The sequence below is a fragment of the Felis catus genome, chromosome B3, assembly GCF_018350175.1.
Source record: "Felis catus isolate Fca126 chromosome B3, F.catus_Fca126_mat1.0, whole genome shotgun sequence".
Taxonomy (NCBI): Eukaryota; Metazoa; Chordata; class Mammalia; order Carnivora; family Felidae; genus Felis; species Felis catus.
Window position 1 is genome coordinate 109,932,582 of NC_058373.1, and position 27,004 is coordinate 109,959,585.

The 27,004-nt window shown below is 40.0% G+C and overlaps 1 long non-coding RNA gene across 2 annotated transcripts; it reads left to right on the plus strand.

Annotated features, from left to right (window-relative positions):
* LOC102901008 lies at positions 1-26,583 on the plus strand. 2 transcript variants are annotated; one of them, XR_006599677.1, is made up of 4 exons: positions 1-435; positions 9,595-9,770; positions 14,809-14,999; positions 26,391-26,583. It is a non-coding gene; the product is annotated as an uncharacterized LOC102901008 (long non-coding RNA). The 2 variants fall into 2 exon arrangements; XR_440568.4 differs by lacking the exons at positions 1-435; positions 9,595-9,770 and having other exon boundaries at positions 14,048-14,999.
* Positions 26,584-27,004: the final 421 nt, after the last annotated feature.

Sequence of the window (27,004 nt, forward strand, 5' to 3'; positions counted from 1 at the left end):
GGTGGGGGAGGGGGTGGTTACCATTGATTTATTGTCTCTGAAAAGGTTAGGCTATCTTCTGGCCTGGTAGAGATTATTCATTTTTGCATTCCTTTTGTTCCTTTAAAATCCTTAACAACTGAGGTTTTTGCATTTATTTAGAATTCTGACACCCTCTAGGAAGAGCTGGTAGGGCATATAAGAATCACGGAAGATAGCTGGGTGCCTAAAATGGCTTGTCTTAGGTCATGAGAGTTATGACTCATCTTTCTTTTTCTGGGAACCTCTAACTCTCTGCTTCCACTACCCGAATGGGACTTTCCAGCACTGACAAGCAATGTAGGCTGAGAGAACAAAGGAACTTATGGCCTGTGACCTCTCATGACAAACACCCCTAAGAGCTGGCATGTCCAGAGACTCGGAACCCTATTCAACTGGCCTGCAAAGTGCACCCTGGTAAGCGCATCTTCTGGATGGTGGAAACCAAAAAGAATATTATTAATGAAGTTTTGGGGTGATGGTGGGGTTCGTGGAGTCCAGAGCCTATGGCCAAGAGAGAATTCTTGAAGACCTCTTTGGTGCAAAAGGGTAATTTTATTAGAGCCTGGGGACAGGACCCGTGGGCAGGAAGAGCTGCACTGGGGTCAAGACGGGGAGTCATTGAATATTCTCAGGTTGGGAGGGGTCAGGGATAGAGTAAGTCTCCAAGGAACTCTGGAAGCAAGGTTTCCAGGAGCTTGAGGGGGGCTAGCTGTTCCTAGGGAAACGCCATTTATTACCATTTAATAAAACCTCAGTCATGAGACCCTTCAGATGTTTATCGGGGGCCATAAACTTAGAGCATAATTGCCAGCATATATCTTGGGGCAGTTGAGATAAAGGAGGTAGACTTACAGGATCTGGAGGCTGGGACTATGTTAAGCCAAGGCTCTCTTTTGCTTCTAGCAAAGTGTCATCATCAGGTAGCTGAGCTCCTTGAGGGAAGTTACTTTGCCAGTTTCGAGGATTTGTCAATGGGCTGCAGGCAGTAAGAGAATTTAATTTTTCTTTTGCCTTAGTTTCTCATATTACCATGGCAAGCACTGAAACCTCTTTCCTTCGTTCTTGGGTAGCCAGGAGTGTCAGAATATTCCTCCTGGGGGGTGGGGGGGTGCCGGCCTATATTTTGCCCTTAGCTTACCCCAAGCTCCCTCGTGGTTATCACTGGTCACAAAGACAAACTCTTAGGGCATAGAACAAAATGAAAGGGAAAATCTCATCCACTTTTTCTTAGATGCACATTAGCAGCTCTAAGCAAGCCTTGGATCTCCTGAAACCAAACTAATACCTGGGAAGGGTGTACTATGGGATTGGGTATTGTGTGCTGTTTTACAGTGCACCAGGCTGCGCGGAAATTTTGAGGTTGGCAGGTGACCTAGTGTCGATCTAATCCATTCCACGACTAACTTATCCTAACATGGGAGTCTTCAAGTTAGGTGATCAGTGTTCTAACAGCTGGGAAAGTACTCTCCCCGTGTTTACCCGTGGCTTGGGCTTCCAGGATGTCCCTTGGCAGCAGCCTTTACCTCATGTGCCCATGAACCCACAGCAAAGTTTCTATGACAAATGACATAAAAGACATAGACAAAGAAAAACAAAAGGACTTATCTGGGAGAGGAAATTGATCAGTATTCCACCAAATTTCCCAAGAGTTGCTAAACCTGAGGAACTAGTTCCACGGGTATTTTCTCCTGCTCATCTAAATTAAGAAAGAAAAAGAACGCTGATTACTCTCACTCCACAGGACTCCACAGATAGAGATCTCAGGAGACCAACATGGTAAGAAATCTTACCTTCTGCTGGCTGTTTGCCAGATTTCCCAAGGATCGCTACAGCTGTGTCAGGGACAAGCCATGTGCAACGAGTCCAAGTATCTTGCCAAATAGTCCCAACTATTGAGGAGGAAGAAACTTTCCTCTATCCAAATTTCTTGATAGCTGGGCCATCAAGAATTAAATTTACCTGAGACCGGCCGATTAACAGGAGAAAATCAAATTTACTTCGTATCTGTGGGGAGTCCACACACATGAAATTCCAAAGAGAGTCAGACAACGGGAAGCCTATTTGTGACATCCTGAGGTGAAGAGAGGAGTAGGGGTCTAGAGATCCAAAGGGGAGGAAGGCTAATAGCAGGAAGGTGAGAAGAGATTGTGGTAAACAAAGGTTGCCCTGTTGTGCAACTACGTTTCTCAGGTAAAGAAGAATCTCTGTTCCTAGCTCTATTCCTGGTACAGGCTCTCCTGTCCAATGTAAATTTAGGCAGTTGAAGGGGAGATAAAGAGCTTTTCCTGAACCTGCTGGGTTTTGATTGCTTTTAATTTAGAGTAATCTTGATGCCCAAGTGGCCCACCTTGGGGCAGCCTGTCCTTGGCCCCTACAGAATTTTATGGGAAAAGCGGGAAATATCAATGAAACAATCGGGCACAGCCTATAAACTAGATGTTGCCAGAGCAAGGATAGGCCACTTCTAAGACTCACGTTAATGTGCAATCTAGAGAGCTGTCATTGTGTAAAAACAAACACCACTAGCTTACATTAGAAGAGGTTTTGGCTGCTTCTTTTCACCGTCTAGGACACTCTTCATCCAGAATAAGCAAATAGTTCGAGGAATTTAAGCAGGAGCTCAAAAGACATTTCCAATCTAAATAGTCTCCATATTTTCACAAGAATGCCAGTTACAGGATGGGAAATTAATATTGACCCATCTACAGAGGGGAAAATATCTTGTCTCTGAAGTGCAAGGAACCTTCTTGCACTGATGCAAGAAAATCCTGAGTAGGGTGTATCATTGTTAAATGTATAGTTAATAGACCAAACAATGTTAGGTCAAAGCCTACAAAGAAAGGGTCAGGGAGGTAAAACTAAAAGAAAAACACATCGGTTTTGTTTGTCCAGATTCATAGTGTAAACATATGGAGTAGATTATCTCCAGATCGAAGTTAAATGAATCAGCAGTGATACCTTCATGTTTAGAGTTTTCATCAAAATTATTTAGGAGAAGCAAAATTAGCTGATTTAACTTTTCTCTGCTCACTGGGTATACAAATATGTACATGACATAAGTGACCTGACTGACACACACATTTGTTCATCATTCTTTTGTGTCAGCCAATTAGCTGCATTAGCGTAATTCTTCCTTTTTAAAGATTTATTGGGGGGGGGGTGGGGAGCTATCAACCACATTTTTGGTACATTCAGGAAGTTAGAATGGACCACATTGTTCAAGTTCTTGGGCATGAATATGGTATTGTGGTTTTGGAGAATACATGCTGAACTCTTTAGCAGTGAAATGTCACAGTGCCTCCGACTTACTTTCGAACGGTTCAGAGAGAGAAAAAAGCAAATTGCTCAAATGCTATCAAGTGGTGAATGCAGGCAAAGATTATATGTAGATTTATCATACTATTATATCCCTTTTTTGTAGGTTTAAAATTAAATGTTGGAGGAAAATGATGTAAAACAAAAAGGCTCTTGAAGCTTACAAAACGGTTTTTCCCCTTGAACCCTTCTGTAAAGAAGCAATACACGTAGCTTTAGAGGCTATTTAAAACCTGTTTTTAACTCCTGAATCATAGTTTGATTTGGCTGAAATACAGGTTTATGACCAAATGCTAAGCTTTGGTCTTCCCAAAATATTTTTGAAGGAAGGCAGTATAGGTAACTCAAAATGAATTTGCAAAATGGGACTCTCTGGCATCAGACCAGGGTGATAACAATTGGAGGGATAGCTGCTGTAGGTAGAAAATACGACTAAATCTGGGCATGTCTGCTTGTAGTTAAAACTGACATGCTAGTGTACACATTGGATTAATGACATATACCTGAAGCCTTAGAGGAGTATTTACAAAGAGTTCTACTGTGTTTGTATCAGTGAGGGTCTAGGCAGAAAAATAGAAACCGCTGTTTGAAAGAGAGGATTTAATGCAAGGAATTGGTTACACAGGTGATTGAACAGCTGAGGCTGAGAAGCCCTGCGGACAGTGAAGCAACTCAGAGTTAGCACAGCAAGAGGCCGCTCCCTCCTCTAGTGCAGAGGGGACTTTGGGAAGAAACGGTGCCATCAGAGCCCGAAGCTGGGGCTGCCTGTGGGGGCTGGAGCCAGGGCCCTGGAGGGAGGGGCTGCTCCATGGGAGCTTGAGCCACCATGGAGACATCCCCTGCCAGAGATGGGAGGGAAGAAATCTCTGCCTGTCCCCTCCCTCCTCCCAACACTCACCAGTGCTCCTCAATGGCCAAACTTATGGGGGGAGATACAGGGTGAGCAGGTTTGGGGAAAGTGATCTCTTGTGATAAAGAGCAGAGAAGGGAAAGGGCAAGGACTGGATCTGAGAGCAAGCAACTAGAGAAGAGAGAGGAACACATATTATATCTCCTTGCTAAAAGTTCTCATATTCACAGTCAGATGTGATAGTTATGAGGGAGCATGAGGCAAGCTGAGGGCAAAATACAGGCTAACAGCAACCCCCGCCACACCCAGGTGGGATATGTGTGGTAGTCCTCAGACACTCCTGGCTACCCAGGAACAAAGGAAAGGGGTTTAAGTGCTTGCCAGGGTGATGTGGGAAACTAAGGCAAATGAAAAGTTAAATTCCCTTACTGGCTGTGGCCCATTGACAAGTCCTTGAAACTGGGCCAAGTGACCTCCTTCTAGGAGCTCAGCTGCCTAGATGATGATACTTTGCTGGGGCAAAAGAGAATCTTAGCTTCACCTTATCCCAACCTCCAGGATCCTGTAAGTCTACTTCCTTTATCTCAACTGCCCCAAGAAATATGCTGGCAATCATACTCCAAGCTTAAGGCCTCCTGATATACATCTGAAGGGTCTCATGACTGAGGCTTCATGAAACAGTAATAATTGGTATTTCCCCTACCTCAAGGTCCTGGAAACCTTGCTTCCAAAACACCTTAGAGACTTATTCCATCCCTGACTCCCTGCCAACCTGACGGGTATATAGTCATGACCCCAGTGCAGCTCTTTGGCCCATGGGTCCTATCCCAGCGCTTTAATAAAATCACCTTTTTGCACCAAAGACGTCTTCAAGAATTCTCTCTTGGCTGTCAGTTCCAGACTACCCTACCATCGCCCCCAAACTTCATCAATAGGCTTTTAAAAAACAAGAAGAGGGGCGCCTGGGTGGTGCAGCCGGTTAAGCGTCCGACTTCAGCCGGGTCACCATCTCGCAGTCCATGAGTTCGAGCCCCGCATCAGGCTCTGGGCTGATGGCTCGGAGCCTAGAGCCTGTTTCCGATTCTGTGTCTCCCTTTCTCTCTGCCCCTCCCCCGTTCATGCTCTGTCTCTCTCTGTCCCAAAAATAAATAAAAAACGTTGAAAAAAAAATTTTAAAAACCAGAAGAGATATGAAATTCTAGCAATAATAGTTGAGTCGATTTAAGACTAGTGAGAAAATACTAACATCTTTAAAAAGGGGGGGGGCACCTGTCTGGTTCAGTTAGTGGAGCATGTGACCCTTAATCTGAGGGTGATGAGTTGAGTCCCGCTTTAGAAGTAGTAGAAGTAGTTATTACTGGGGTGTCTGGGTGGCTCAGTCGGTTAAGCGTTTGACTTCAGCTCAGGTCATGATCTCATACTCCGTGAGTTCAAGCCCCGCGTCAGGCTCTGTGCTGACAGCTCAGAGCCTGGAGCCTGCTTCAGATTCTGTGTCTCCCTCTCTCTCTGCCGCTCCCCTGCTCATGTTCTCTCTGTGTCTCAAAAATAAATAAAAACATTAAAAAAATTTTTTTTTGAAAAAAAGTAGTTATTACTTCAAAATAAAATCTTAAAAAAAAAAGACTAATGAGAAAACAAGATTTGAAAAACAACGTATTCTAACTACATCTGGATTTATTCAGGATTGCTATAAAATATCAAATTTATTTTGCATCTTTAGTAAATAGATAACTGTCTTATAGTTATATCTGCTGTTAGTATTGATGGGGTTTTGGAGTCATGGGGGTCCAGAGCTGATTAAAGCAACTAAAACACGGGGATAGGACCCAGGGGCAGAAAGAGCTGCACTGGGGGTGTGAAGAGTGACTGGTTATATACTGTGGAGTTGGGGGAGATAAAGTCAAGAGGAAATTTCTTAAAGGGATTTCCATATGCTAAAAACGACTCACAGATTACTGGAGGCCTTATCATTAAGACAGTAGGGAGTTCCTGGAGATTAGGCTATTGATAAGATTGCCTGCCTTTTTCTTGTAATTCCCTAAGATATTTGTAAACTGATGGAGACTCAGGTCCTGTGATCTCTATCAGTTCAACCATTTGTTTTCTGTCCTTTCCTTTGTTCTTGGGCAGTCTGGAGTGCCTAAGGAATATCACACATATCCCATTTTGGGGGGGGAGGGGTGTTGTGAGCTTGGTGCCTTGCCCTCAGCTTGCCTTATGCTCCTTCATCAGTATTACCTAACTCATGTGTGAACAAAAATATCTGAAGAGTGGAATTGTTTTCCAGGAGAATTTATAATCTTACATTTTGAACACCTAGTTGCCTGAAGGTAGAGCACAGTCCCTGTGATATTGAAACAACTCTTAGGACAGCTGGTATAAACTAGGGAGCAGTATCTTTGTTACTGTGTGTTTAAGTATCATTCTATATTCAGTTATCAACTGGCAGGGAGTTGTACAATATGACAATATCACAGAAGCATGGATTTAGCAGTAGTAGAAAAAAAAATCTGCATTATTTTTTTCTAGGTAGACCATTTTCTAGAAAGGGAAGAAATTCTGGGATAATGTTTTAGTCTGTAGACTACTTCAGGGGAAGAAAAGAAAAATTAAAAAAACAAAATAAAACAAAGAAACCCCAAGCCCTTGCATTTCACCTATTCTACTTCCCTCTATAAAGAAAACTTCTCTGGGAAGAGAGAGACTGAAATGCCTCTTAACTTACTTCTGTCTCATCTAGACCTTTTTTTGATACTAGAAGCAAGTGAATGGGGATGGGATTGAAGGTTGCTGGTAGTGATGAGGGAGCATAAGGCAAACTGAGGACAAGGCATGAGCGACAACACCTCCCCGCCAGCCCTCCTCCATAGACACGCTCCACCCCCACCTCCCAGGTGGGATATGTGTGATATTCCTCAGTTACTCCTGGCTGCCCGGGGACAAATGAAAGGAAGGAAAACCAATGGTTAACTGATAGAGGTCACAGTCAAGCTTGACCTGAGTCTCCATCAGTTTGCAAATGTCTTAGTAAATTACAAGAAAAAGGCCACCTTATCAATAGCCTAATCTCCAGGAACTCCCTACTGTCTTAATGATAATTCTTTGCTAGAGGGAAAAACAACTTTAGTTTGACAATAGTGAGGACTCCAGTAATCTGTGAGTCTTCTTTAGCATGTGGAAATCTCTTTAAGAAACTTCCTCTTGACTTTATCTCCCCCAACTTCATAGTATTTAACCACTCTTTACAACACTAGTGCAGCTATTTCTGCCCCTGGGTCCTATCCCCACGCTTTAATAAAATCATCTTTTGTGCACCAAAGACATGTTCAAGAATTCTTGGCCGTCTGCTCTGAACCCCCACCACCACTCCAAAACCCCATCAGTAGGATGAGGGAGAGATGATTTATATGGGAGAAACAACAAGATCTAGTTGGCTTCAGTTGATGAATCCATGCTTAGAAAGTCATCATAAAAGGCAGTCTAAATTAAAGATCATAAAAAGGCAGAGGTATTTTATTCAGCTTGCACAATCGAAAAAAATTTCAGTTATTTGACGTTAAAAATTGAGAATTTCAGGAGCACCTGGGTGGCTCAGTCAGTTAAGCGTCCAACTTCGGCTCAGGTCATGATCTTGCAGTTCATGGGTTTGAGCCCCGCCTGGATCTCTGCTGACAGCTCACAGCCTGGAACCTGTTTCAGGTTTTGTGTCTCCCTCTCTCTCTGCCCCTCCCCTGCTCACATCTCTCTCTCTCTCTCTCAAAGACGAATAAACATTAAAATTTTTTTAATATAAAACTCTAAATTCTAGCTTCTCTTATACATGGGGACACTCTAGACACACTAGACCCTCATTCCTGTCTGGCAGACGTTTGTTGGAGCATGTCTTTTCCAGTTCTCCGTGTCCCAGCTTTACCTGGTTCAGTCATGCATGCAGCTTGCCTGGCCCCTGCCAGTAATCCTCTTTTCTTTCTTCTTTTCATTTTAGACTGGATAAGGATTTGCACTAGTTATCGCCTCCATGTTCTCTCCTTTTATATTAAATCAGCTTCTGTGACACTTAAGAGTCCACTTGATAAGTCACTAGTGGTATCAGTGAAACCCCAGCTCAGAAATTCTAGCAAATACTCCAATGATACATCATTTCACATTCTCTTTGAAAGTTGGTGATGCAGGCTGGCTGGGACTGAGGACCCAGAGGTGGGTCCTGCAGGACCTGCCAAGAGGGTGCCTTGGCTTCCAACAGGATGGAAATCAAACGCAGCTGAAAGGAAGCGAGAGCGGTTTATTGAAGACAGAGAGTATAGGAGCATGAGAGACTAAGAAAGGAAAGGAAAGAGAGTCTTGGTCTTTGCTTGGGGCCTGGGGTTTTTACTGAGGACAGTGGTTTGGTGTATGTGACTTCTCGGTAATCCAGGAACGAAGATGAGTATTTAGGCGTTCTCCATGTCTCCTGTCCCCTTCAAGGACCTTCTAGCTGGACTAAGAATTGACATGAGACAGATTAACAGGAGAAAATAAATTTTAATTTTGTACGTATGGGGACTCCACACAGATGTGAAAATTGTAGACAGGCAAAACGAGGTATATATCACTTTGAACTAAGGTGAAGAAGGTAAGGGTCTGGGACTTCAAAGGGAAGTAATGCAATTCTCAGGAATATGAAAAAGAGTAAATGTTTGGTAAACAAATGTTTGCGGGTCCCCCAGAAACAACGGGACATAGAGGACTGGGATCAAACAAGATTTGCTAAATTCCTCCCTGTCTACCATACCTAGTTCATAGTATAATGTAGCCATCTATGGTAATAGATCTCTTCCCAGAGCAGGTCCTCTATCTAAAATGTTTTAGGCAGTTGGGGAGATAAGGAACTTTTCTGAATCTGCTGGGTTTTGATTGCTTTTATTTTTATTCTTTTTTAAAAAAATAATTATTTATTTATTTATTCTTAAGAATAAGAGAGAGTAAGCAGGGAAGAAGAACAAAGGGAGAGAGAGAAAATCTCCACACCCAGCATGGATCCTGACGTGGGGTTCGATCCCACAACTCTGGGATCATGGCCTGAGCCAAAATCAAGCGTCAGATGCTCAGCCGACTGAGCCACCCAGGGGCCCCTTGATTGCTTTTTAATTCAAAATAATCTTTATGCCAAAGTGGCCCAATTTGGGGGAGGGGTGTCTGCCCTTGGCCTTTATACCAGTTACAACTTATTCGATGCCTTGCATTCATGCTGGACTATCGGCTTTTGATGGTAAAGATTCAGTTTTTCATATAGTCATATTCCAAAGTGGATAAACAAGAGGTTCACTGGCTCAATAAATAGATGAAAATATACAAAGAAAATTTTTGCTCAATTGCTGCTAAAGTAAAGCTATAGTAATCAAATATAAAATTATTTTTTGGATTCCCAGCAACCAGGACAAAGAGAGAAGCAGCCAAGAGACTTGGCTTGTGGCCTGTCTATGTTCTATGATTAGCCTCTGTCCCAGCAAGCAGTGTGGAACAAACAAACAAGCAAACAAACACTCCAGCTAACAAAGTCACTCTGGATCCCTAGCTGCTAGTGCCCTGAGGAGCAGTTGACGGGGTGCGTATCACTGGTCTGGGTTTCAGGACAGGACTTTGGTCTCTTGGAGAAACACAGTCAGAAACTGCTTTTCAGATGAGAACCTAGTTGATAAAAAACAAAACACCAGTCTTGTTGTTTACAATGGTTTAGGAGGTGGCGGAATCTCATAACTAGTTCCTGGCCAGCAAGGCTAGAATGGGACAAGCTTCATTTGTAGGAAGTGACTAGAGCTAATGTACTAAACTTCTCACTTTCTGAATTGGTCACAGAGTCTAGGGAAGGGTCAAGACTGCAATGGTTGCAGAAACTTTAATAGAGAATCAGGAGGAACATTACAAATTCTAAATGCAATACCAAACAAGTTATTTAATCTCACGATGTGTCTTATTGTGCCATAGTGATATGGGAAAATGAAATAAAAATAGTGACATATTAGAGGGAAAGGTGAGACACGCTACAAAAATGCTTTCTTTCTTTTTTCGTTAAAGGATATTGTATAAGTTTATTTATTTGTTTTGAGAGAGAGAGAGGGCACAAGTGAACGAGGGGCAGAGAGAGAGAGAGAGAGAGAGAGAGAAGCAGGGGACTCACTTGAAGTGGGGCTTGTGCTCACTGGAAGCAGGCTGGAGTTTACCCAATAGGGGGTTCAAGCTCACCTGTTGTGGGGACTTGAACTCACAAACTCTGAGATCCAAAGTCAGATGCTTAACGACTGAGCCACCCAGGTGCCCCCAAAATGCTTTAAAACTCCAAGATTTTGATGTAAGTTATACTGAAAATTATTCAGCAAATGCTCAGTAAGCTAGACTCCCTTATTCTGTGTATGCATGAACACAGTGCTATATAATTCAGGGACCTCTTTGGGCTCCCTCTGGTGGCACACTAATCCTTAGTGATTATTAAATATTTTCAAGACTTTCTTGTAAATTAAAAGAAAAGAAAGAAGAAAAAAGAAACTGTTCTATATTCATCAATTGTGGCTTTCATTAAAAATAGCTTTTTAGGGAACACCTAGCTGGCTCAGTCGGTGGAGCATATATGACTCTTGATCTTGGGGTTGTGAGTTTGAACCCATGTTGGGTACAGAGATTACTTTAAAAAAATAGCTTTTTAGTTGACTAGTCTTAAGTATTCAAGTAAGTGAAAAATGAATTTTCCAGAAAACAGCTGCTAAAAATAGATCCATGGATAAATGGAAACCTGATGTAAGACAGAGGTGGCCTGGTAGATGAAAAAAGAAATACAAAACAACTGGAAAGTGAGCAAATTATATGATTAGATTTTTCACAGTAGAGGGAGCATGTATGGGCAATAAGCATGGAAGGATTCTTTTTATTTTTTAAAAGCACCTCACAATGAACTATATTCTTTAAAAAAAATTTTTTTTAATATTTATTTGTTTTTGAGAGAGAGAGTATGAGCAGAAGAGGAGCAGAGAGAGAGGGAGACACAGAATCTGAAGCAGGCTCCAGACTCTGAGCTGTCAGCACAGAGCCTGACATGGGGTTCAAACCCACAAACTGTGAGATCGAGACCTGAGCTGAAGTTGGACGCTTAAATGAGTACACCACCCAGGCGCCCCAATAAACATGGAAAGATTCTTTTTTATTTTTTTTAAATTTACATCCAAGTTAGTTAGCATATAGTGCAACAGTGATTTCAGGAGTAGATTCCTTAATGTCCCTTACCCATTTAGCCCATTCCCCCCTCACATCCCCTCCTGTAACCCTCTGTTTGTTTTCCATATTTAAGAGTTTCTTATGTTTTGTCCCCCTCCCTGTTTTTGTGTTATTTTTCCTTCCCTTCCCTTGTTTTCATCTGTTCTGTGTCTTAAAGTCCTCATATGAGTGAAGCCATATGATTTTTGTCTTTCTCTGACTAATTTCACTTAGCATAATACCCTCCAGTTCCATCTACGTAGTTGCAAATGGCAAGATTTCATTCTTTTTGATTGCTGAGTAATACTCCATTGTATACGCATACCACATCTTCTTTATCCATTCACCCATTGATGGACATTTGGGCTCTTTCCATACTTTGGCTATTGTCGATAGTGCTGCTGTAAACATGGGGGTGCATGTGTCCCTTCGAAACAGCACACCTGTATCCCTTGGATAAATGCCTAGTAGTGCAATTGCTGGCTCGTAGGGTAGTTCTATAAACATGGAAAGATTCTTAACCTCATTAAAGAACAGAGAAATACAAGCTAAAACCAGTGAGCTACCATTTCACGCCTACCAGATTGGCTAAAAGCTAAAAATCAGTCAGTTTCTGATGTTGGTGAGGAAGTGGAGCCACAGAAGCTCTCATAATGCCCCTGATGGGACTGTAAAGTTGATATTGACTTTGGGTAACAATTTAGTATTGCCTCATAAGTTGAAAAAAAAAGGGGAGAAAGGAAAAAAAAGAAAATACCACTTCTAGTGATCTGGCATTCCATTCCTAAGTATTTACCCCAGAGAATCTTTTAATATACACTAGCAGGCATGTGCAAGAATTTCTTAGTTGCACTGTTCATGTTACCAAAAACCTGGAAACATTATTAAAGGATAAAACTTGGTGTGTTCAAATAATGAAATACTATGCAATGGTGAAAAGGATGAACCACAGCTATAAGCATGAATATGGATGAGAACCTCAAAAATACTGAATGGGGGAAAAGCTATCACAGAAAAATACTCAAAATATGATTCTAATATATAACATCAAGGACAAGAAAAACTAAAAAAAAATATGACATAGGAATATATACATAAGTAGCAAACATGTATTTAGAAAGTAATTCTGGTGTTTATTATTCCTTAAACTATATATTGTATTCTACTCTTTCATCTATGATATATTTCATAGTAATAAGGAAAAATAGAAAGTATTGATTTAATTTTCTATTCTGTGAGAGTAAGGATTACCCCCTTCCTCCTGGTCTCTGTTTCACATCATTATGAGACTAGCTTTCCTGTTATGGTATCCATAACAACCAGATCCTGCTCCAAACAAAACCAAGGCTTCCTGTTCACCATAGCATGGAGTATGATAGCTTGTGTAATAGAGGATTTAAGCTCCTCCCTAGTCTGATCCCATCGGACCTTTCTCAGCTTCTTTTCTACCACTTCATTTACTGCAGTGACATGGCTCAGCTCCCGGATCCAATACCAAAACATACTTTGAGTTTTCTGACTTCTTGGTCTTTGCTTCTGACATTCTTACTACATGTTAGTTTTCGGTCTAAAAACTGTACTTTTTATCACCAACAAGCTACATACCAGCAATAGCTATTTTGCATTTTTAAAATAGGCTATTGTTAATATTTTGTAAAGAGGAAGATCATCACGTCTAAAGCAACAGACTTTCGTTTTCACTGAAAAATGCAGACACCAGTGTGTTTACCTGGGATTATCTGGTATTACCCTTCTGACAGAAGAATCTCTTGTTTAAGCTGAGCTCATCTTGTTTTTGCAATATGATGATAGAATTAAAGATCCTAACCACTCATATGAGTCTTACAACTATAATGGAATTATTAATGCTTTGTGTTTGTACTACTTGCCATTGGTAACATAGCCATTCAGTTGATTATCAAGTATCACTAGAAGATGTCTTCCTCATTTTACAGTTTAGGAAACTAAAGGAAAGAGAGAAGGCTTTAATTGCTAAGATAGCATGGTTTGGTAGGTGGGTTTAAGTTATTGCATCAGTAGCAGAGATAAGAATGGCAACAACAATAATGTCCTGAACATAAAAGGCTATCAGGACCTAAAATTTTCCTGTTACCTGAACAACTTGACTTATGGAAAAATTTACAAAATAAAGATGGATTTATTCAACAAACATTGGCTGGCCACCTGCCAAAATGCAAGGCAACACGTAAGGTACCTGACAGAATCACAAAGATTAATATGATGTGGTCAGTGTCTCCAAGAAGCTTACAAAGTAGGAGGGGGAATCTCTACCAGTACTTTTGATCAGATACTGTACTAGCTTTTGTATGTGGGCTGAAGACAAGCATTTTGCTCTCGGTTAACACACTAAAAAGAACACCTCGTACTTTTCCTTTACCATTAAAAGCCTTCAGGGGGCGCCTGGGTGACTCATTGGGTTGGCGTCCAACTTCAGCTCAGGTCATGGTCTTGCGTTTCATGGGTTCAAGCCCTGCATGGGGCTCTGTGCTGACAGCTCAGAGCCTGGAGCCTGCTTCTAATTCTGTGTCTCCCTCTCCTTGTGCCCCTCCCCTGCTCATGCTCTCTCTCTTTCTCTCTCTCTCTCAAAAATAGATAAACGTTAAAAAAAAAAAAAAAAAAAAAGACCTCAGAATGCATTCAGTAAATTAGCAAGCATACCAAGGGGGAGGGAACATTCTGACCTATACCAGCATATTGTTTTTCATTCAAATAGCTCTTAGTTCACTGGAGGCTTTACATGAATGTTTATTACAATATTTATTTTTCTTGATTAAGATGATAGCAGGCGACTAAGGAGTTCCATAACACAAAGTAGAAGTCTCCACCTTCCGTATAAACAGGAATATCCAGACACTAACAACTCTGAAACTTAAATCAGAAAAGCGATTGCATGAAACTGTGGGCAATGACAGTCTTTTGTAAATGTGTCTGATGTAAGGTTAGCACAGTCACAGCTCTAAACTATTATGTAAGTCTTAGTCCATCATACAGCTGCACACACGCCTTTGAACTAAGTATAAGTAACATTTGCTGTGAACAGTACACATTTCCCAGAATTCTCAAAATCTTTTCTGTGTCCTTTAGTTCAATTACTATTATGAAAATATCATACAGTACAGACTAGCAATATTGATGGCAAAATTATTAGTAATAAAGGGAGTTTTGCATTATGGATCCTTGAATGAGCTCAAATAGAAATAAATCAGAGGAGTATTTTGTTGATAAATGATTCTGTTCTGCACATTCATGGGAGAAACGCCAAGCAGCACAGCTAGAAGAAGCAGGCTAACAGGAGATCTAGGCAGAGATTACCATTGCTGGTGACCATAGAGGAGACAGAGTTCAGAATTTGAGTCTAATAGAACAACGCTCACCAGTTTCCAGAATACCACGGAGCATCCACGTTTGGCAAAAGTATCATTCAAAATTTGAAGGCATAACAAAGACATTTTCAGACACAGGCTGAGAGAATACATCACCAGCAGACTTGAAGGAATATGATATCGTGTGGAAATTTGGATCTTCACAAATTTGGATCCTTCACAAAGGATAAAGAGTGCCAGAAAAGGTAAATTTGTAGGTATATATAAAATACTTTTTCCTCATTGTATTTGATTTTTTAATGTTTATTAATGTTTTTTATTTTTTTTAATGTTCATTTTTGAGAGAGAGAGTGAGAGAGGCAAAGTATCAGCAGGGGAGGGGCAGAGAGAGAGGGAGACACAGAACACAAAGCAGGATCCAGGTTCTGCGCTGCCAGCAAAGAGCCCGCTGCAGGGCTCAAACTCACAAACCATGAGATCATGACCTGAGCCGAAGTCAGACACTTAGACGATTGAACCACCCAGGCACCCAATTTAAAAGCCACTTGTTATTTAAATAAAAGACAATTAAAATGTAGAGTTCATAATATATGTAGAAGTAAAAAGTGTAACAATAATGCATAAAGACAGGAAAGAAGTAGATGCATAGCTTTATAAGTTTCTTACATTCTATGTGAAGGGGTAAAATATTACTTGAAAGTAAATTGGGATAGGTAAATAAACGTTAAAATTTTTTTTTTTTTAACGTTTATTTCTTTTTGAGACAGGGAGAGAGACAGAGCATGAACGGGGGAGGAGCAGAAAGAGGGAGACACAGAATCGGAAGCAGGCTCCAGGCTCTGAGCCATCAGCCCAGAGCCCGACGCGGGGCTCGAACTCACGGACCGCGAGATCGCGAGATCGTGACCTGAGCTGAAGTCGGACGCTTAACCGATTGAGCCACCCAGGCGCCCCAAACTTTAAAAAAAGAAATAGAGAGGACACAGATTTATCAATATCAAGAATGAGGTAGGGTTATTAGTATAGATCCTACAGACTTTGATAGGATAATAAGGGGATATTATAAACAACTATCATTTTTAAAATTGGATAATTGAGAGGAAATTCCCTGCAAAACACAACTTACTACAACCAGCCCAATATGAAAGGAAACAGAGTGGTCCTGTATCTATTTAAGAAATTTAATTTGTCATTTAAAATTATTAAAGTAGGGACACCTGGGTGGCTCAGTCAGTTAAGCATCCAACTTCGGCTCAGGTCATGATCTCACAGTTTGTGGGTCTGAGCCTCCTGTCGGGCTCTGTGCTGACAGCTCAGAGCCTGGAGCCTGCTTAGGATCCTGTGTCTCCCTCTCTCTCTGCCCGTCTCCAGCTCACGCTGTCTATCTCTCAAAAATAAATAGACATTTAAAAAAATTTTTTAAACAAATTACTTAATATTTGTGTAGAGAAAAATATTAACTTTACAATGAAGTAATGTCTTGACCACTACTTTCACTTAGTGAGTAAAATTAACATTAACAATATTGGAATAATATTGAATTATGTCCCAATATCCAATATGAGTTTAATTATGAGAAACAGCAGACATTCAGATTGAATGACATTTTGTAAAATATCTGGTCTATACTCTCAACATTGAGGAACAAGTCTAGATTAAAAGAGACCAATGAGTCATCACAACTAAATACAATATGGCATTCTGGGTTGGACTGTGGACAAGGAAAAAGAAATAGCTATGAAGCACATTAATTTGGACAATATGGACTTCAGATTAGATAATAGTATATCAATATTAAATTTTCTGATTTAGGTCATCGTACTGGCTACGTAAGAGAATGTCCTTGTTCTTAGAAAATATACAAAAAGTGTGTAGGGGTAAGGGCATAGTTGCCCTCTAACCTGGTAACAACTTAATTTTAAATGGTTCAGAAAGAATATACATACATATATGTGTATGCCTGTGTATGTACAAACAAATTAAATATAGAAAGAGAGAATGATTAAGTGGTGCAAAATTTAAATAATTTGCAAGTCTGCTGGGTATATGGAAGTTCCTTAGACTGTTATAAATTTTGTAAATTTGTAATTATATCAAAGTTAAAAGTATACAGTTATTCACACTACCAGTATGTGTATCTATAGTGTATCAGTATGTGCATGCGTGTGTATGTGTATCTGCTAAATTCAGTGGCAGGTTGCTATACTCAATATGATACACTTATCACCATATAAGAATATGGTGATGCATATTCTTAAGGATCACAAACCCTCTATATTGACAGTCCCACCATTCTCTATTCCTCGAATATTGTTGTTTTGGAAATGCTGGGAAGTTAGGGGAAAAAAAGCCCCCTTTATTTTCACTCTTAATCCAAGCTAGTATGCCTCATATTCAGGATCTACTTAGGATTAACGCTTCCTGACAATATGAATATTTACAATTGTGACTTCAAACCTGTTCATGAAGCGATTTTATCTCTGCTGAACTGCTTCTAGGGAAGGATTACTTGAAGGAATTAGAATAATCCAAAAAAATACCATGTGTGTCTAGCATGAAAAATCTGTTCATAAAAATCTACAAGATTGAATAAACCCAAACAAATAGGAAGCTTTAGTAAAGTTTTTTTTTTAATCATTATCAATAGTACACAGTGCACTTTAAAGTTTATTCATTTATTTTGAGAGAGGGGGAGAGAGAGAGAGAGAGAGAGAGAGAGAGAGAGAGAGAGAGAGAATCCTAGGCAGGCTCTGTGCCATCGGTGCAGAGCCCAATGTGGAGCTCCATCCCAGGAATCACAAGATCATGACTTGAGTAGAGATCAAGAGTTGGACACTTAACTGAGTCATCCAGGCACCTCTACATGCACTCTATTTATAAAGAGTCAAGTAATTCAACGAGTTTTGTTAAGAAAAATAGCAATACCCTGGCCTCCTCCTGCCCATTACCCACTTTTCAGAGGCAACTACTCTCATCTCGTACAGCTAAATATTTTGATGTTTACTGCCCTGTCTCTAAATAGCATGCTTAATTGTTATTTCTTGGTTTTTCAGTTTTATAAACTATTTATTGGTTTCTAACTATGGGAGATGGGGACCCAACTCTTTGTTTTCCCTTCACCCACCAGACAGGCATTCATCGTTCCCTTCCCTTCCTTCCATCCTCCCACGGTGATTTTGTCACCTTGAAGACAATACAAATTTGTCCTACAGCCACTTCTGCAGCGGCTTTGGTCTCGGTTTCTCTTAGTGGCTCCTTTTCCCTCCATGGCCCAGCCTGCTAGCTTGTGTCCCTGTATGTGTCTACACACACCAACAGGTGGAGTTTTTCTACTCCCTGTTTTTGTTTTTGTTTTTTCTTCTGTTTTGAAGGCAGAACAGCTTGTCCGGCTGCCAGTTTTATGCAGAGAGCTCATTTACAGCTCTACCCTGTGCATAGTCTCCGTCTGCAGTAACCGTCTCAGGCCCTGTTTCCTCAAGGGCTTTTAGACCCTAGCCTCTTCCGCTTATATTCAGCTCTGATCCTTGAAGGCCATTGGCTTCAACTCATGATCACAATTCTAATTTGAAACTTCTCTTCATTTCTCGGCATATGAGAATTTCTGGGTGGTATTTGTAGACAGAAGAGCCAGGAAGATTATCTTTCGCTGATAAATAGTGAGTTTGAAAATTTTTAAAACACAACCTATCTCATTTCATTGCACTTCTGGTATGTACTTATACTCTTTAAGGTTTAACTTCAAATAGCTAATGGGCTACTAATTTGCAAGGTTTATCTAAGTCTGCATAGACGTTGTTGTTGTTGTTAAAGTTATTATTTGCTTACTGGTTTCACAGAACCCTAAAACTTCCAGGTTGCAAGCGTCGGTATTCTGGTGAAACATGGCTTAGTGGAAAGGCTAGAGCTGTAGTATCCTGAGTCATCTGCCAGCTTTACTGGCACTGTCACCTGACGCTGGATAATTTACTTCGTCTCTCAAGTTATCACTTTCTCTGTTAGCAAGGTAGATGCAATAATGCTCATCTAATAAAGCTGCTGAGAGGATCAAAAGTGGTCATAGCAGCTTATGGTACTTGAGTGTGTACTGAATGCACCATTGCGTGCTCCCGCTGCATTATCTCTTAATGTACGTGAAATTTTTAGTCCCGTGCCTGACACCCAGCAGGTGTTCGATGAATGTAGCTATTAGTCTCATGTAAGTTACCTCATCCTAGCCAGGCTTTGATCCATATCTGTCACCTTTCACCCTACTTCACCCATACCATTAGTCAGCAAGCCTCTGCCTGCACACAGAGCAGGTCAGAACTCCAGCTTTGGAGTCAGACTCCATGGATTCACGTCTTCTGCTTTCTAGCTGTCTGGCCTGAGGCAAATAAATTGAGTTCCTTATCTGTGAAACAAGGATAATAGTAGTTCCTTCTAGAGTAATTTTGAATATAAAATAAATTAATTCATGTTAAGTACCTGGTACATTATAAACCCTCAGTAAGTTATTGCCATTATTTTTGTTATTACTAGAAATTTAGCTCCTTGAATAACTTATTTTATTTCCGGAGTGTTCTAACGTTAAAAACTCAGTTTGAACTGAAATCTGCCTCTCTGCCATGACTATCAATTGGTCCTACTTTTGCCATCTGGAGTAGCACAGAGAAAATCTGATTCTCCTTTCCCAAGATGGGACAATAAGCATTCCCCTCCCCCCCGAATAAATACCTAACTCTCTCCAAATATTTTTCATAGACATGGATTTGAATCCTATCACCATTCTAATGACCTCCTAAGAGCATGACTCAGTTTGAGAATCCTACAGTGGGAACACCACCTTCCAGGCATTGTCTGAAGAGTTTGGGATACTACTACCACACTTTCTTCTTATGAATACTGCCTGTTTGGTTAAGCTATTATAAATTTAGGCTTTCCATTATATATAGTCAAACTCATTCATAATTGGCACAATGTTCATATGTGTTAAATTTTAGCTCTCTTATTTTGCCTCATTATTTTAGCCTTCTGAATCTGTTTGGATCCCTAGACTGCCAGCCAGTATATTAGCATTCGGTCTAATTGTGTGTCGTTTTCGTTCTTTCTTTTTTTTTTTTTAATTTTTATTTATTTATTTTTGAGAGAGACAGAGAGAGAGCATGAGCAGGGGAGGGGCAGAGAGAGAGGGGGCCAGAGAATCCCAAGCAGGCCCTGCGCTGTCAGCACAGAGCCAGATGCAGGACTCATGAGTTGTGAGATCATGACCTGAGCTGAAACCAAGAGTTGGACCCTTAACCAACTGAGCCACTCAGGAGCTCCTAATTGCATGTAATTTTCAAGTTTGATGCATGGACTGTCCAAATCATTCACTCAAAATGAGACTACCTTGAGCGGACCTGGCTGGCTCAGTCCGTAGAGCACATAACTCTTGATTTCAGGGTCATGAGTTCAAGCCCCACATTGGGCATGGAGCCTACTTAAAAAACAAACAAAAAAAACCAGAGAGAGAATATCTTGCATATTTATCATCAAGATATATCAGTTCAGTTAACACTCTTAGGTAGTGTTACTATCAATTGCTTACTATTTCCTGCCTGTATAAATTTTATTCAAAATTGCCCCTCAAGTGGGGGTTTTGAGGAGCTTCAAATAGTCTCATCTGAAATAAACCTATTAAAACAAAAGTAAATGTATGCTTTATTAATTGAAAATTAAGCACATTATTGGGGCGTTTGGGTGGCTCAGTCGGTTGAGCGGCCGACTTCGGCTCAGGTCACGATCTCACAGTCCGTGAGTTCGAGCCCCGCATCGGGCTCTGTGCTGACAGCTCGGAGCCTGGAGCCTGTTTCGGATTCTGTGTCTCCCTCTCTCTGACCCTCCCCCGTTCATGCTCTGTCTCTCTCTCTGTCTCAAAAATAAGCATTAAAAAAAAAAATTTAAAAAAAAAAGAAAATTAAGCACATTATTAATTCACATTATTAATATTTTTTTAGAGCGGCTATTCTGGTGACCAGAAAGTTAATGAACATTGAAAAGAGAAAAAAATTTATAATCTATTCTAGAAGGTAGGCTAAAGGTTAGTAACAATATACTGATGGCCACAAATTTCATTTGAACTCTTAGTTTAAAACTCTTTTCTAAAAAAAAAAAAAAAAAAAACCTCTTTTCTATTTTTCACTCAAACTATGAAAAGGGAAAGCGTACTCACCCTGGCTTTTTTTTTTCTTTATACATAATATGAAGGAATTAATCAACCAATAAATAAGATTAAGGCAGGAAGAAGGAATGAGACAGAGATACTGTGGATCTAATTATATGCAATTCAGTGGATGACTTCTGAATAATTGAGCATTGCCTTGCATAACTTTACCCAGAGCGAGTTCCCAGCAGTTGGAGTTCATTACTTTGGAGCTTTACAAGCTAAAGATAGAATGTGTACAGGCTTAAGGGTCTGACTCCTGACCCCATGTAAGAATGCACAGAAACCACATTGGGAAATCAAGAAAAACTCAAGGGGAGGATCACTGAGAGAGCTCTGATTTGTCCAGTGGTGCCTCCCTGAAATTGATCGTCTACATTTCTGTTAGAGCAATCGTCTACATTTCTGAAATGCAAATGTGACCATGTCTCTTTATACTTTAAAATAATCGTGCCCCACCAGCCCCCTTTCCCACTGATTAAGCATGGTATACAAGGCCTTTCAGGATCTGGTTATATTTACTGGAAATGGTCAGTATAAACCTGAAGTAAATTATGATAATGATACATGTCATAAATCTTAGAGGAACCATGACAACTCAAAAAATAGCTTAGAAATGAAGAAAGGAATTAAAATGGTATGCCAAGGAATATTTGTTTAATGCAAACAAGCCAATAAAGTTGGAACATAGGAACAAAAATGACATGAGACCTGAAGAAAACAAATAGAAAAATGGCAGGCATGAATCTAACCACAAAACTAATTATATTAAATGTAAATGGATTAAGCAGTCCAATTAAAAGGCAGAGATATAAGTAAATATGCTCCAACTACATGCTGTCTATAAGAGACACACTTTCATAGACAAAGATAAATACAAACAGGTTGAAAGTAAAATGATGCAAAAAGTAACCATAAGAGAGATGGAGTGGCTAAAATATCAGACAAAATAGGTTTTAAGACCAAACAAATTGTTCCCATAGGAGAAAAGGGACATTATAATGATAACACAAACAGTCCATTAGGAAGATAAACAATTAAAAACATATATACATTGGGGCCCCTGGGTGGCTCAGTCGGTTAAGTATCTGATTCTTGATTTTGGCTCATGTGAGGTCAGACTCTGCTCTAAACATGAAACCTGCTTAAGCTTCCCTCTCCTTCTCTCCCTCTGCCCCTTCCCTGCTTGTCTGTGTGCATGCATGCAGTCTCTCTCTCTCAAAAACAAAAACAAAAACCATGTATATATATATATACATCTAATGGACCTTTTAATATATGAAGCAAAAACAGAAAATTGAAAGGAGAACTAGAATTCAACAATAATAACTGGAAACTTTAATATCCTACTCTCAAAAACTAAAATAATAACTAGACAGAAAATCAGCAAAATTATAGTCTTTAACACTGTTAACCCACAGTCGCTGCTGTCAGGATGCAGCCCACTTTGGATCCTCTGTCCCTCTCACTCTCTCACCCTCCCTTAGTTGCACTCTCTTTCTCTCTCTCAAAAATAAAAATAAACATTAAAAAAAAAAAAGGCAAGGATATCTGTTCTCACTACTTCTATTCAAGATGTAACCAGAGATTCTAGCCACCACAATCAGGCAACAAAAAAATAAATATCAGTCAGATTGGAAGTGAAGAAATAAACTGTCTTTATTTGTAAATGATGTAACAACCTTCTATATAGAAAACTTTAACAAATACAAAAAAAATATTAGAACTAATAATGGATCTATTTGAGGTTATAGGATATAAGATCAGATACCAAAATCAAGCGTATTTCTATTAACAATGAACGATCTGAAAATGAATGATGCCTTTTACTATTTCAAAAAGAATAAAAATACTTAGGAAAAACTAAGAAAAGAAATGCAAGTGTTATACACTAAAAACTACAAACTGGCAGAGAGAAATTAAATAAGATCTAACTAAATGGAGAAACATTCCATATCGACTCTTGCAAGTCATTAAAAAGAGACCAAACAACTCAATTAAAAAATGAATGGTGGGACGTCTGGGTGGCTCAGTCGGTTAAGCATCTGACTTGATTTCGGCTCAGGTCATGATTTCCCGGTTCATGAATTCAAGCCCCGCATGGGGCTCTCTGCTCTCTGTGCAGATCCCATTTCTGATCCTCTGTCTCCCTCTCTCTCTGCCCCTCCCCTGTTCCCACGTGCTCTCTCTCTCTCTCTCAAAAATAAATAAACATTTTTAAAAAATGAATAGGGGGCACGTGGGTGGCTCAGTCGGTTAAGTGTCTGACCTGATTTCGGCTCAGGTCATGATCTCACAGTTCGTGGGTTCAAGCATCTGGTCATGCTCTGCACTTAACAGCATAGAGCCTACTTGGGATTCTTTCTCCTTTCCTCTCTGCCCTGCCTCCACTTGCACTTGTTCCCTCTCTAAATAAATAAATAAATAAATAAATAAATAAATAAATAAATAAGGGGTGATGGGTGGTTCAATTGGTTGAGCATCCAACTTTGGCTCAGGTCATGATCTCATGGCGCCTGAGTTCGAGCCCCGCATCAGGCTCTGTTCTGTCAGTGCAGAGCCTGCTTCAGATCTTCTGCCCCCTGTCTCTCTGCCCCTCCCCCACTCGTACTCTGAAAAATAAACATAAGTAAATAAACATTTTTAGAAAACGTATAGAAGAACAGATATTTCATTAAAGGAGATCTATAAATGGCTAATAACTCATGAAAAGGTGTTTAACATCATGAATCATTAGGGAAGTGCAAATGGAAACCACAATAAAATATTACTACACGTTAACTAGAAGGTCTATGAAAAAGACAGCCCATACCAAGTGTTAGTGAGGATGTGGAAAAAGGGGAATCTATACGTTGCTGGTGGAATGTAAAATGGTGCAGCCACTTCAGAAGACAATTTGTCCATTACTTAAAAAGTTAAACAGATTTACCATATGATTCAACAATCCCACTACTAGATATCACCCAGGAGAACAGAAGGCATCTGTCCACACAAAGACTGGCATGTGAATGTTCAGTGCAGTATTATTCAGAATAGCCAAAAAGTGGAAACAACCCAAACATTGATCAGGTGGTGAATGGGTAAATACAATTCCATACAATGGAATACTATTCAGCATTTAAAAGGAACTAGCTATTAATATATACTACAGCATGGACCAACCTCAAAACCTCATGCTATGGTGGAAGAAACCAAACACAGAGACTATACATTATATGATTCCATTTATATGAAATGTTTAGAAAAGGCAAGTTTACAAAGACAAAAAGTAGATCCATGGTTGGTTAGGGCTGAGAATGGCAGTGGGGATTAACTATAAATGGACCCAAGGGAAGTTTTTAGGATGATAGAAATGTCTAAAACTGAATTGTGGTGATTGTTGCACAGTTCGGTATAGTTACTAAAAATCATTGAGTTGTACTGTTAAAATGGGTGAATTTTATGTTCTGTAAATCATACATCAATAAAGTGTTTAAAAATAAAGAAATGTTGGGGCGCCTGGGTGGCTCAGTCGGTTAAGCGTCCGACTTCAGCTCAGGTCACGATCTCGCAGTTCGTGGGTGTGAGCCCCGCGTCGGGCTCTGTGCTGACAGCTCAGAGCCTGGAGCCTGTTTCAGATTCTGTGTCTCCCTCTCTCTCTGACCCACCCCATTCATGCTCTATCTCTCTCTGTCTCAAAAATAAATGTTAAAAAAAATTTTTTTTATTTTTTTTATTTTTTTTTATTTTATTTTTTTTTAATTTTTTTTTCAATGTTTATTTTTGGGACAGAGAGAGACAGAGCATGAACGGGGGAGGGGCAGAGAGAGAGGGAGACACAGAATCGGAAACAGGCTCCAGGCTCTGAGCCGTCAGCCCGGAGCCTGACGCGGGGCTCGAACTCCCGGACCGCGAGATCGTGACCTGGCTAAAGTCGGACGCTTAACCGACTGCGCCACCCAGGCGCCCCAAAAAATTTTTTTAAATAAATGCAGTAGTTTGTCACTTTTTAACATATTAATAGTAACAATTCCAACAATAAGGAGGATACTGAGATTTTGTTCCATGCCAGTCACTGTTGTAAGCACTGTACTCAATGCTCACAGCAACCTATTATTTCATAGATAGAAATAGATATTACAATGCCATTTGCAAATGAGGACACTGATGCCCAGAGAAGTTAAGTAACTTGCTCAAGGTTGTGCAGCAAATAAATAGGTGAGCCAGGGTTCAAATCTAAGCAATTGGTTCTAGTAACCATGCTGTCACCTTTCTGCTAATATAAATCAAATTTTATGGTATTTTTAAGGGTCTAATGAGGCAGCATCATTGCAAACTTCTCCTCCTGAAGTTGAAAAATATACAATATACCAAGTTTGATGGTACAAAGCAAGGGAGGAAGTGTGTTATTTTTCCATTTTAGGAAAATAGTAAAAGTGCTAGCTTCCATTTTCTTTTTCTTCCTGTTTTATGGCGGGACACAATGTATATCCTGAAAAGATAATGGGCTTTAGAATTGAAATAACTGAGATTTGCTCTCTGACTCTGCTACTTAAGTCATGTAACTTTATAGAGCCTCATTTTTCTTGTCTATAAAATAGACTTAATAATGCCTACATACCCGCATTGTGTGTGTATTTAACATGATGTGATTAAATGTATATAAAATCTTAGCATGATGCCTTGCTTCGGTAGACACTGAACAAGCGGGAGCTCTCTTTAGGCATTAGACTCTAGTGTCCTTTTATACATTAGAGTCGATCATGTCTTCTTAGCTGGACTATACCTGAAAGAGAACGAAGAACAATTCAGAACTCATAGATGGCTTTTTTAGTTGGTTGATTATATTTGATTTTGCTTAGCATATTAAAATAAAGCATGAAAGCCCTCCTCTTCCACATGCAGACAGCTTACTTAGAAATTTTACTTTAATATCTGCTCCCATGCTGGACTCTAACCAGACTCCAGCCCTGGCATCTAAGAGATATTATTTCACTATTATCTCCTAAGTACCTTTAAGAGTACTTAAAGATCAGAGCCTCCCCGAAAGTGTGGTTGTTGTCAGAACACCTCATCAGAGTCCTGATGGAAGGGAGAAAGGTGGCTAGGGACAAATCTTGTTTCCATGCCAGTATGAATTCTGTGGGGCCCGAGGCCCTGGTCACACAAATCACTGAGGGCTATTTTAGTATAAGTGTGAGAAACTTCCTCTATCAGTGGCCGCTGACCTGTATTTATACATATTAAGAAAACATGTATTAAGGGACAAATTTTTAAAAACATATTTTTTCTTAATGACAGATATAATAAATGTTTATTTATCTACTTGGTAAATTACTGAAGCATTTTGTCCACTGGATGTCGCCACTGCATTTGAAAAATAAACTCCGTCCTGTGCTTTTATAAACTGAAATGTAATATGAAAGTTAAATGTTTTAGTCTTGAAACGACATGTTCCTATCTTTTTCCCTGACAGAAGAGGAAGACACCACCAGATGACCCAGACTGATCTTATCTCGAGATAATTTCCTTCGAAGAGAAATCAGGAAGGAATTTGTTATGCAGAATTTAGGATTTGGCCAGATCTGGAAGCATCTAAAGCCTGCTGAGGAATGACAGTTTTCAAATGCCCGGTATACAAAATAACTAAAATTTTCTGTTAGCTTGTTCCTTTTGGGGGAAGAGTTTCTTTTGATTTGTCCTTTGACTCTTCACGACCTGTGGCCTGTTTCCAACCCAGGACCCGGTTCTTCTGAGGATGGAAGGGAGTTGGAACTCCTCTCAAATATTCTTTCCCTTTCTCGCATCCCAACCCCTTCTGTGATCCAAGCCCTCAAAACATAAAGGATGGTCATCTTTCAATTTTAAAATTATAACACTAAACGTTTCTTTATTCAAGGAATTGAAGGATAAGTCAGAATTTTTCTTTGTTTTCCTGTGTTTATTAATGAAATGGATCCTACCAGCATATTGTTTTTGAGCCCTTGAATATTTCCCTATCCCTGAAGTCAAATTGAAATAGAACAGATGGAAACACAGTAGGATATGTCACACATGCTACACAGGGAAGAATCAAAAGGCTATCAATGC